Genomic DNA, 13,215 nt, shown 5'->3' on the forward strand with positions numbered 1-13,215 from the left:
CCTGCAGCAGATCTAGTCCTCAGGCAGCCTCATCAGTATAGCTGGCCTGCAGCAAGGTGCCTGATTGGCCATGTCACCTGATTGTCTGGAGAGGCCAGCAGGCCGGCTCTTAAACCTGCTGTAGCAGCTCTCTGTCTGGTCAATGCTCATGGCCATCACTGTGACTGTTCCTCTATTAGACTGTTCTTGCTGCTCTTGCCTTGCACCCAGCCTTGCACCTCTCCTTGCCTGTTACCATGCTCACTGCAGTTCCTGCCCTCTGGTTTGATCCTTGGCTCCAGCTTCTGACTACTGACTCCAGTTCTTACCCTAGCTCTTGGTTCCTGATGTTTGCTCAGACCACTAGGGAAAACCATCCTCATCCTTCTCACCTGACAAACACTCTGAACCTATTCACTGAGGAAACCTGTGAAGGAGTAGGAGACTTTCATAAAAGTTTGGATTCTATTTCTTGTGAAGCCAGCCAGCTCTGCAGCTGACTGAACATTTGGGGGGGGGGTCGCGGTGGAGGGGGAGGAAGGAAGACTATTTTATAATATAGGAAGGCTAACTATTAATAAATTTAGACCCAGCTACCTAGTGCAGGTACTTGCTACATAGGCATCAGGTTCCCTGATAAACCAGAGCTGGAAGTGGACTTTTGGGACAGCATCCCCTAAAGAAGCTCGAGAAAGGGGTCAGAACTCCTAATGTCTGGTACAGCAAGGAGACAACCCCTTTTCCTCAACTCTTTAAAATTCATATGAGGAGAATGGAGGGGTCCCAGCAATGGGTTTGGACCAAGTTTAGAGGGTGGTGACTAGTTGCAGCCCACCCCAAATAGGTGGACATAAGTGAGGCAGTGACCTGCATACTACAAGTTATCACTGATTAATTCCAAGTTAACAAAGTTGCATCCTAATTAAACCATCTCTCTTGTGTCTTGTCATTTATAATTTTTTTTATAAATGTTTGGAAGAAGTCCACTTCTCCACTCTCTAACCCTAATGATATGGGCAAATATTGTGTCTTAGTTAAAACATGGGATTATGAGTCAGAACAACTAGAAGTTCCCAGCCTTCAATCACAGATTTTCTGTGGTCTTGGGTAAATCACTTGGAACTATAGAAAATCTCCCCTTGACTACAATGAGAGCTGTTTCAGTTCTATTTATAAAATACAATGTTGTTTCTTGGTTTTTAAAGCATTTGGAGATCCTTGGATGGTAGGAGCAGATTACTACTAACTGAGATCCCTCTGTCAATCCCTCCTGGCTGTTGAGTGCTTTATTTTTATTCTGAATCAGGGCTATCTTTATGGGAGCCTTGATTGAATAAGTTAAGGCTATTATAAACAAACAAAAAATTGTTCATTAAAAATGATTGGCCTTTTGGGGATACTACAACATGCTAGATCATCTCAGGGTGCTTACAAGATGGGAAGTTACTTTTTCTTAACAATGTGGTTGAATAATTGATCTTTATTTTACATCCAGACTGAGTTTTGGTTTGGATTTACTACTGAATTGAAATACAACAGAATGGCTGGTGCAGGTGTATTCCCTTTGGATTTTCAGATTACTTCATGTTTGCATTTAGAGGGAGGACATAGTAGATTATTATAGTCTATGATTACTAATAAGGGAAGGAAGCAGTTAAGTTACCATCTGAAATGCTAGTTAAAATAAGAAATATATAGTTACTGGGGTCAAGCAGAAGGGGGCGGGGAGAAAAAGGACCAAGAGAAAAAAAATCATGTCCAGAAATGTTCAACCTAAAATGTTCAACCTATTTCAGTTCAGTGAAATCTTGAACTGAAATATAATTGCATCTGGGGAATAGTTCTGAGAGAGGAACCAATATACTTTAAAGGATTTAGACCTGCTGTTCAGTTTGTTTGGCATGTGGCAAATTTAATGTTAATTCATGTACATTTGACTCTTTTGGAGTCCCACGTTTTCGTCCTTCACACAGAAGCCACCACTCATCAGTGCAACATTTACTAACTTGCTCAAAAAGTAAACAAAAAAGTTGAAATGGTTTCTGCTGTAGCACTGACAGCACTCACTTACCATTATCCTGGAGAAACAAAGAAACCACAATAGAAGGCTTGAATTCCCATCTCTGAGTGGAAAGTTGAAGAATCCTCCTTGACTGGGCCCTATAACTCACCATCCAGACTTAGAAATTACCCACAGAGGATGCAAGCCTTTAAAACTATTTCACAAGGTGAAATGGCAGTTCAGTGACTCAGGATGATTTATTTTAGCTCAGTGAAAGAGAGACATCAGTCCCCAAGTTCTTGGAGAGAGGAAATCTTGGTTTCTTATTACAAAATATAATTCTGGAGATTGAAAATCTGACCACAGCAACTAGAATAGTAATAGACAAAGAAAAGGATTCTGTGGACCTTGTTGATCTAAGTATACATATTTGCTTGAGCATCAGTATGGAAAAAAAAGATGTTTGTATATTTTCCCTATGTGGGATTCCGACAGAAAACAGAGAAAGGCAAAAGATGACAGATATCTACTTTAAATATGCCTTTTAAAGGAGAATGTTTTTACTATTTGATCCACATATATTCCTAATCTGGGGGAACAGAAATTCCATAACTTCAAGAGATGTTTAGGAGTACTGTACTTTGTGACGGGTTGTCACCCTGGGGGTGAAGTCTGGAAGCTGTGGGAACTGCAGAACCCATGTAAAACACATACCTCCATGCTCTCTAGAGGGATCTGTCCCTTGTCCAGCTGTGAAGAGCTCAAAGCTAACAGCCTGAACAGTTCTTTCACTGGCAGGCACTACACCCTCCTCCCTCTCTAAGTTGGGTTTGCCTCTGCAACCCATCACATACTTTTTTAGGTGTTGACTTTAATTGTCCCTTGGAACCAAAACTTAATGGGTCAACTAGTAAATTTCTGTGGATACAAATAGTTTTAGATTAATACCATGTAAACAAATGAGTTTAAGATAAAGAGCTGTAAATCAGAATAATTTCTCCTTTGTAGAGAAAAATAGACTCATTGATGCGAGTTTCACTATACATTCTCTTGCAATTAGCTGAAACCAGCACCATTGGAAACATCACTCAAATGTTAAACAACCTAGTGTTGCTCTGCCAAAGAAACTTAATGTTGGGCTCACTAAATTATGAAAATTAAATTAAATTGCAGCTTCTGCAGGAGCACCAAAGAAAAAAAGGCTATGCTGAAGGATACCTTTCCTTAACTTTGGCCTTTATTATAAAGAGGACATTAAAAGGATCCTAATGTGAGATGCAGGAAAGGGCTTAGAGAAGAAGTCAGTTATTTAGCACAACCTTCCAATAAATAAATGAAAGAATACAATAGGAATTAGGTTAGAAGAGTTATATAAACAAAATTATTCAAAGAAAATGTTTCAACAATTAAAATGCAAGAGAGAAATCAAATATCAAACTGGAAAAGTACTTAATACTTCTGCTTTAGATATAGCTGACAAAAGTAAAAAGGGCTGACTTTTGTCCTGGAAGTTCAAAGTTTACAACAAAGCAATATAATCCCCCAAACCAAGAATACTCCATATGAAAGCATCAACCACCCTGGAAAAATTAAGCACTAGAGCAATTTGTACAAATCTGACAATCCAGAAATCAGTACAATCTGTAGTCTTCTAATTTCACTGTAATTAAGGACTTGGCTAGAGCAACCTTATAAGAAGTCTTAACTGAGATAACTGCCCGTAGTTCTTCTAATTTAAAACACAATAAAGCCCCTAGTTCGAAATATCCATTGAGGAAAGGCTAAATATAGACTCTTCTTATAAGTGCGCATGCACACACTAGTATAAAAACTGCATTTTCAGATTTTGTGTCAGTGGCACCTTATACCAGCAAAGTTTAAAACATATATTAAATGAAACAGTGATCAATGCTTGAGAAGATTTGGGAATACAGGAAACTGTGTTCAGATTTGATGGGATTTCCCAGGGGCATAAGGTTAGTGGGGCAGCACTAAGGAACAAAATCAAGCCAATAATTGGATGGAACCTTTGTAAGGACCAATTTCTAGTGTTTTTAAATCTAAGTGAATGATATGGCCTCTCCAAAACATATTTATTACACAGCATAGAATGCACAGAATAGTGCATTAAGAATCCTGCAATCATGAAACAGTAATAAAGCACTGTAAAAAATAAGACGGCATTCTTACCTTTCTGACCCTCTTCCTTACACAGATTCCAATCTATTTTCAGACAGCAACAGTTCAAAGCAAGCTACAGTGTATGGGAAATATCAGTGAGAGGTAAAAAATTTTAAAGCCTGAGAAGAAAAACTAATTCTTATTTTGATGGTAACTCTGCTGCTTAAAAGATAGCTGAACATACTTATGCACATAAGCCACTGAGTAAAGAGAATTAGAGATCTTGGTCCATAACACAGGAAGAAACCATATTTGGTATTAATTTGCAGATTAGTTGTCACTCTCAGTAGTCAAGCTGTGCACTGGAAATGGTGGTTAAGCTACCCTGTTACTCTCCATGTATGGGTTGAGGCACATTAGTAGTTGAGTATGTGAAAGTTTGCACTACTCTCCCCTGCACAATATTTGTTGTGTGGCTAACAAGAGGACTCCTGCTGTCAGAGCTGTTGGTCAGTGAAAACACTGTACCTATGGAAAAATTTTGTTGCTATTTGTTTTTAAATCTTCATCTTTTCAGTTTCTGTACAAAAACACATTTTCTGTGTTTTTACTTAAATTTGCATGTGTTCAATGCCAATATTAAACAGAGTTGTTGGTATTGTCCATGCAGTTGGGAGAATTCTAGTTGGCATTAGTAAGATTGATTTGTTAGTGGAATCTTCCTTGCTGTTTCTTCCTTGGGAGATCAGAGGTTAGGTCAAAGGAATGAAGAAGCTGGGAGGAGCAGAAAAACAATTGTCAATTAAAAGAGCTTGATGTTATCAACAGCTACTGTGTCTGCCTAATTAGTCATAGCAGCTGGTAAATCTTTGTTTTCACAACTGCTATACAGTGTATAGTGTTGAGATGACAGATAATATTAACAATGTTTAAATTACATATTATCAAAGTTTAAAACATGTTTAAACTTGTTATTTTAATACTTTAATACTTAATATCCCATAATAAAAACCAGACCACTTGCCATCCCTACTGTCTGTTGCTTCTTATATTCCTCACCTGTCATAAAGAATGCAGAGACACAGCATTACAAAACATGATACACAAAATTTGAAGTATTTCTGACCTACCAAGTTACACTCTTGTATGCAATCACAGAAGATATCCCCTGTACTTTTGAAAAGGAAAGCTGTACAGAAAATGCAACTTGGTTTCAAAATAAAAACAGAAATATTCTAAAAAGGACAAGCATCTTTCTCTAGAAGCACAGCCCAGATATCATCAATCTTACTTTCTACAAAGAACACTACAAAAGTTGATGTACACACACAATATCTAGGTACTTTATATATACACACTGTGGCCACTCTTGAGACATCATGGCAATAGTGGCAGGCCTGTGGCAATTCTCCAAAAAGGGCTGTATTTTCAAAGGTGGCGGTACCCATCACAGACATACCCTTGAAAATATTTTAATGTACATTTAGAGGAGATATAATGTAGAGCTATCAAGTGGTGCCATAAGCCTGTAGCAAGGTGAAACCATGGTACCCAAAATGATAAAGTATCTTCAAAAAAAACAACAAACAAACAAAAAAACCAGTTCCAGAAATAGTACATGACTATGACTACAGTTTTAATCTTTATGATAATTTCAATGCCTGGCATTTATTGGTCAAAGCTACCAAATGAAAATGTACTAAGAGATTTTTGTTTTATTAGTTTTGCATTAGCAAGTATTTTTTTTCCAGAAATGATTATGCTGTTTAGCATATGGCAAAAATGGTGAACATTAACATTTTGGAACATATTAACATTAAATGTTTTCACACCACAGATTCTTAATTTTCAAAAGCATCTCATAAGTGATTACAATAATTTTCTATATTTCAAATTGAACATTGCACACCAGATCAGTTGCACAATAAGTGCTATGTATCAGTAGTAGATTGTGTGCCCACAGTTTGTACTGCACAGTGGGTGGGTATAAATGTAAATGAAATCCTCACATAATGCTTCTCCATTTGTAAGCTTTGTACATACAGTGTAGCATCTAGTCTGCCTGGCAGGGGTTTTAATTTGTAGTTGCTTATGCAGTACTAGGGGTCGGGGCGGTCAGAGGGCACAGAACAGGAGGGGTTGAATGGGGGCAACGGTCCTGGGGAAGCAGTCAGGAAAGGGGGAGAGGGGTTGGATGGGGCGGTGTGAGGCAGTCAGGGGCAGGGATCCAGGGGCGGTTGGATGGGGCAGGGGTCCTGGGGGGCCATCAGGAATGAGAGGAGGGGTTGGATGGGGTGGCGGGGGGAAGTCAGGGGACAGGGAAGGGGGGTGGATGGGGCAGGGGTCCCGGGGGGGGCAGTAGCGGGCCACGACCCCCTTGTGGGGTGAGGAGGGAACAGGTTAAGATTTTGGCAGCTCATCACGGCCTAGAACCAGGATGTTCTCTTCCACCGAACACAAGGGATGGCGGTAATGCTGATCCCAGGGCTGAGAGTGATCTAAACCACACAGAGGTTGGGGAAAATGGGTGACAGAGGTGGTATCCGGCCTTATAGCCTGGCAAGGAGTGGCTGTTGCAGGGGCCACAGCGAGGTGCAGGGACCAAGCTCAACCAGTCACTCAGTGAGTTCACTGGAGGGGGACAGGAGTCAGCCTATCCGAGTAGTAAATACTCTTGGTCCAGGAGTGGGAGGTTCAGAAACCTGGGCAGACCCACCTATGGTTGGCACCTTCAGTGGGGGCACTGATGGTATTACACAGCTGCTGCAAGCTAGTTTGCATTTACTACAGCAGCTTCAGGTAGCTAGGTGTGAGGGTGGCTGACCCGATGGGAGTTCACCTACTCAGTACAACTAAAGATAAAATCCTGAGAGGTGAATATATGCATATATTATCCCTAGTGCACAGGGAGGTGTTGACAGATAGTAAACATGGGCAAGGCAAGTGAAACAGAGAGCTGCCCAAGAGACCAAGGGTGCCTAGAACATGGGAAAATTGGGAGGCTGCCTTCTTCATCTATGCGGGTGTTATACTACAGGCCTACCCAGAGAGGAGCCCTGCCTTGGTTAAGTATATGGATATAATTAGGCAGGCACACAATATGTGTGGTGGCATGTCTTGGTTTAAGTATGTTGAGCAGTTTTGATTAAGGGCAGCAACACAAACTGGGATAAAGTGGGACATACCTCATTGCACACTGTGGTTGGAGTAGATGACACCAAGGGCACCTGGAGTTCACACAGACAGTGGTTTGTTCATACCACAAGAAGCTCTGGAGGGGGCCCCAGGCATGTAATAGTATTTACTGGGCATTTAATGATGGTTGTTGTTTTCGCAACCCCTGTAGATACAGGCATGTTTGTGAGACATGTTTTGGGATCCATTCAGCCCATTCTGCCAGAGCGGAAAGGAAGATCACAGGCAGGAAACAGGAATGGGGGTGGCGTAAGCATCAACCACAGGTTTGGAGCAGTGGAACAGGGTCCAAACATGGGACAATGGGTTCTCTCCCCCCAGTAGGGCTGCTAGGCAAGAGGCCATTTGGAGATGTCTAGGACCCCAGTGTGGGGGAGGCAGCCAAGCAAATTGCTGGTGCCTCCTTGTGGAGGATGTTCAGTGCAGGTATTCCATAGGGAGGGTAGCGATGACCTGATAAATGGCCTGGTAAAGGACTTAAAAGGAGGTACTGGATAATGGAACAGAATGGGGAAGGGGGTTGGGGACTCCTCTGATTGGTACGGCAGGGAGCAAACCACTTCCCCCGCCACCTTTAACCCTCTTACAAAGCTGGTGGATGGTAAGGTCCAAGCCATGGGTTGACTGGGGGACCTGGATGGAAATAAAGGGGGGGGGTGGTGGAAGCCCCAGATAATTGATTAGAAGCAGCATGGATTTGCCTGCACTGTACACTTTATCTTCTGGATAGTCCCAGATATCTATATAATAAAGTTGTGGCTTGATTAAAACCCATGACAAGTCTCCTGTCCTTCTTGCGGTGTACCCAGACAATGAGAAAAGGCATAGAGAAGGGTAACAAAAACTAAGGGTATGGAACAGCTTTCATATAAGGAGAAATTAAAAATATTGGGACTGTTCAGCTTACAAAAGAGATGACTATGGGGGATAGGAGGTCTACAAAATAACTAATGGAGAAAGTGAATAGGAAAGTGTTATTTACCCCTTCACATAACATAAGAACCAGGGGCTCCCAATGGATTTAATAGGCAGTACATTTAAAATAAACACAAGGAAATACTTCTTCACACAATCCACAGTCAACCCATGGAACTCATTGCCAAGGGAGGTTGGGGAGGTCAAAAGTATAACTGAATTCAATAAAGACTTAGATACGTTAATGGAGGATAGGTCCATCAATGTTTTTTAGCCAAGGTTATTAAAGGTGTAACCCCATGCTCTGGGTGACCCTAAAAATTTGACTGCCAGAAGCTGGGACTGGATTGATCACTCGATTATTGCCCTGTTCTGTTAATTTCCTTAAAGCATTTTCCATTGGCCACTGTTGGGAGATAGTGGGCTAGATGGGCCTTTGTTCTGAGCCAGTATGGAGATTGTTATGTTATCATCTTATGGATTATGAGCTTTTCATATTCTTCCAGTGGGAAAACGTAGTCCTTTATATCTATTTTACAAAAGCTCAAAAGCCAAACAAATCAGTGAAATTATCTGGTAATTATTTTTCCAAATGTTATTACTGTTTTGAGAACGCAAGGAGTGCTCAAGTGCAAACAATGATCATACATAATAATCTAAAGGCAAATGTCAGAGAGAACATGCAGCCAGTGCTATTACACTGATTACAATTTAATCAATAACCAGTTAAAAAAAAAAAAAAAACTTTTCAGCCAACATTCTGTCCCTGATAAACATAATTTTGTTAAGTAATTTGAGTTTTCTTTGTTGTCCCAGAAAGCTATGAGATGTTGAATATAAAGTTGGGAGTCATTCAAATACAATCTGATTAAAACGGATACAAGCAATTTGAATATGAGAGGAAAGGAAACAAAAACCAGAGGAAATGAGAAAGTGAAAAAAATCAGCACATGAAAATTAAATCTATGATGCTGGTCTCTCCTAGATAATTCAGACAGCTGTCCAGTCAGCAACTTTGTAATAAATGCACAGGTTTAAAAAAAAAAAGTTGCTGAGGACATTTTGAGTCTTCAGCATACCTAGGTATTAATCATGTTGGCATTACAACTAGTAATTTTGTAAACTCATAGTAATGCCTCTTTACAGGTGCAAACATATTAGCATAAACAATTTAAAATCAGACAAATTAAAAATAAAATTTGATTCCGCTATTAAACCATTTAGAAGCAGCTGGTAAAAAAGGAATGACAATGCAATCATGTCACTATTCCTATGTTTATATAATTCAAGTGACGGTTGAGAAGCAAATCTTAAATGGTAATTCCAAAACCCCCCAAAAAAACAAAACCAAGAAATCCAAAAACAAAAAAACCCACTTTTTTAGTTATGTCATTAGATGGGTGTGGGGGAGAATGGTGACACTATAACATCACTTTATCTAAGAAAACATGGCTGGAGAATAATTGTAGGTGTTAACAGTAAATATTTGTTAATACATCTGCTTTACCAGAAATGATAGCTAATTAAAATTCAACACATCTGTGTACTAGGTAGGCATTATCTCCACAATGCTGATCAGCAAATTGACAGAGAAAGGTTAATCACATGAATTGGCAAAAGGTCAAAACAGAGAAAATTAAAGTCAGAAGTAAAATCCAGGTCTCCTGACTCCCAGACTTATGCTCTAGTCCCCTGAAACTAGTGTCCCCATTTCTGTTGTGGGAGGAAATGAACAGGAAACCTTTGTTTTCCATCCCTCCCTCTGACAGTTTGCTTCTTTCATTCCTTGGACTCTATATCGAGGCAGCCCCTTCTCCAAACATGCGATTCTAGTCAGACACTTTTTAAGCTAGTTAGCAAATCTTTGAGCCCCAGACACCCTTGACTCATGATTACTTTACCATCGCACCATAATAAAATTTGGCTAATACTGGTCACCACCAGGGTTCACCAAACCAAGGTGTATGCTGATGAGGTATTGTATCTTTACAGCATGCTTCCTTTGAGGTGGGTATTTTGGATAGTGAAATAAATGGGTAAAAATTCCCTTTATTTATTCTTTTGCATCCCCATAGAAGGCACTATCTCCACCCCCCAATCAATTCACATAGCTCAGGTTGCTTGTAAATGAAGGAGATGATCAGTATAAATACACAGTCTACACTACTCTTGCCAGATCTCACCACTAATTGGTGATAAAGTTTCAAGACCAGAAATATATGTATTTTCCTTTTTTAAAAAAAGCCTATATGACATTTTTGGCCATAATCTTCAGCATGGTAACACACAGAAGACAAATAATATGTTGAGCAAGGACACAAATGCCACTCAATTTTCAAAGCTGGGTTCAATGTTCCATCCATTCTTATTTCAGACCTCAACTTCAGCATTCTGACATTTCAGTGCTGAGAACCGGTCCTTAGTAAAAACTGCCCTCATAACAAAAGAAATGAATGTTTATTAACAATGATTGCAAATAGGTGTAGTGTTCTATTTGAAATAAGTATATGTAAAAGACTGTATTATCAATCTTCATTGGATTTCAATAGTTCATTTCCATACTTTTAAATGCTTAGGACTTTTTTTTTGTTTGAATTTGAACTATTATTTCTTGATATACATTTGAAAATAATCTTAACTAGCAAAATAATTTTAAAAGAGAGCAAAGATTTGTGTTAGAACTTTGAATCTGAAACTTCTCCCATCTAAGTAAGTGATACAATTCACACTCATATTAATGGGAACATGATCAGGATCTTAGTATTGAGTGCTAGGACTATGAAAAACTCATTGCTCAATGAGTTTTTCATAATCCTAGCACCCAGTGCTAAGATCCTAGCTTGCTATTAAGTTAACATTTTATTAAAAAGAAAAGTCATGTTGTTATATGCATCATGACAGATCCTAGAGGCTCCAATCAAGAGGCCCCATTATATTATATATATATGTATATGTATAGGAAAAAGTCTCCGAAAGCCTCACAATCTCATGCCCAACCCTGCATTGTTGTCTGCTGATGTCAGTGCTCTGCCCAGGTGCAGGGAACTGTTTACATGGTTCTCAGTGTAGGATCAGACTCTTAATAGACAAAAAAAATATTACTTCTCCTCCCAGGTGGAGAATTAAGGAACAAAGAGATTAAATACTCCATCCAAAGGTATGCAGGAAATCTATCACAGATTTGGGGATATAATCCATTTTTCTTGATTCTCAGTCCAATTCTTTAATCTCAAGACTGTCTTGTGTTGTAACAACTGCTCACAGGTAGTGTAAAAAAAAATTAATTAGTGGCCAGTTTCAAGTGCAAGCTAATTTAACACAACTGCAATACAGCGCAACTCACCACTGTGGTGCCTCCTACTGGCTGTCTTGGGAATTAGCTCTGCACCCTCTTCAGGAGGTGTCTCGCCCACCATCACCTCTGCTCCTGGACCCATGTCACTCCCAGGACAGTGGCATCCTCTGCATGACACTGCCCTCCAGCTGTGCCACACAGTCTTTGCTCTCCTCTCCTGGAGGACCTGCAGTCTCCACCCAGCCACTTCCCTCAGTGGTAACTGCAGTCCATTGTCCCAGGGCTGCTTCCCATGCAGCTCCAGTACCCTCTTCTGCCCTTACCTCAGGGACTCAGCCTGCAAGCCCCAGCAGCCTGCCAGGATCTCTCTCCAGCTCCCTAGTCCCTGCTTACAGCACTTAATTGTCCCAGGTGCTGGGGCATCTTCCCCTGCTCGGAGCCTGGTCTTCTCCCCTAGAGTTCCAGGTAACTACTGAACTCTGCGCTGCCTGCAGCCCTTCTTATATGGCCCGCCAGGCCATGATTAGCTACTGCTCTCAGCCCCTTTCTAATTGGCTGCCTCCAGTACAGCCTTCCTAGGGGTGATTTTAATACCTTTTCTGCCAGTGAGGGGCAGCTGCCCCATCACAAGGACAGTTACCAATATTGCTACTAGTAATGGGGGACTCCTCAATTCCCACTAGATACATGATCAGGATAATTAGCCCCGCTAGGCATTTTATTTTGAACTGCAGTGCATACCTTTGCTAGTTCTGTTGATCTTTAACAAAAATCTTAAGAATCAAGTCAGCTACAATTTTAACAGATACAAGTGATTGTACTAGGAACCAAAACATTTTTTTTAAAATGACAGTTTACAATGTTACCATAAACAATTACAAATTAATATTAAAACTATTACCTGAAAAAGATATGCATAGCTCTATAAATGGTTAGACTAAATATCATATCTAATCACTTCACTTTAGAAAGAGTTGTTAATATTAGACATTCTGAAACCCTCACATGAAAATGCAGCAAGAAGCTATATTTCAGAATTCTTGTGTTCTCACAGAGGTATTTTTCCTCTCTGGATGGGAAATGTGAATGCCACTAAACATCTTCCTATAGCTACAAAATAGTTAATTAAAGTCAACATTGTATTTAAATGTGCATAATAAGCAGCATTTCAAATATAAACACATTTTCTCTAGAAATATAAACAATTGATGGTAAAAAGGTAGACAATGGGGCCAACTGGAGGGAACAATATCAGTGAAGCTAATAACAATAGATGTATTAGCACTCACTTTTTAATAAGGTAACAAATAATGGGGAGAAACATGAAAAGAATGGAATATATATAGGAGCAGGTGGTGCATGAGATAATTGAGATGCAGGGTTAAGAGTGTCAAACTTGGTAAATCAGAGACACAGAAAAGAGTAAATTAGTATTTTATAATTAAGTCGTATATATATGAAAATATTTGAAGTACCAATTGAAAACATTCTGCACCTTCCCATAATATTGCAGCATATGGTAATAGTGCTTTCTTCACAATATGAATCCCCCAAAAAGAATAGAGGCTGAATTAATTAGGTCTACAGTATGATAGCATTTCAACTAGTGGTGTTTTTTCTTAGAATACTGAAAGTCAGAAGGAAGGAAAGAGAATATTGGAAGCCTACTTTTTAAAAAAGAATTGAGCCGTGTTTATATAGCATCTTC

General features: G+C 39.7%; 1 long non-coding RNA gene across 1 annotated transcript in view; it reads right to left on the reverse strand.

Annotated features, from left to right (window-relative positions):
* Window positions 1-11,953, reverse strand: part of LOC120406710 — a 194,005-nt gene extending 182,052 nt beyond the window's left edge. The window contains exon 1 of the long non-coding RNA XR_005599514.1: window positions 11,831-11,953. This is a non-coding gene — a long non-coding RNA (uncharacterized LOC120406710). The remainder of the gene's footprint in view (window positions 1-11,830) is intronic.
* Between the last annotated feature and the right edge of the window lie 1,262 nt (window positions 11,954-13,215).

The sequence above is a fragment of the Mauremys reevesii genome, linkage group 5 (genome assembly GCF_016161935.1).
Source record: "Mauremys reevesii isolate NIE-2019 linkage group 5, ASM1616193v1, whole genome shotgun sequence".
NCBI lineage: Eukaryota > Metazoa > Chordata > Testudines > Geoemydidae > Mauremys > Mauremys reevesii.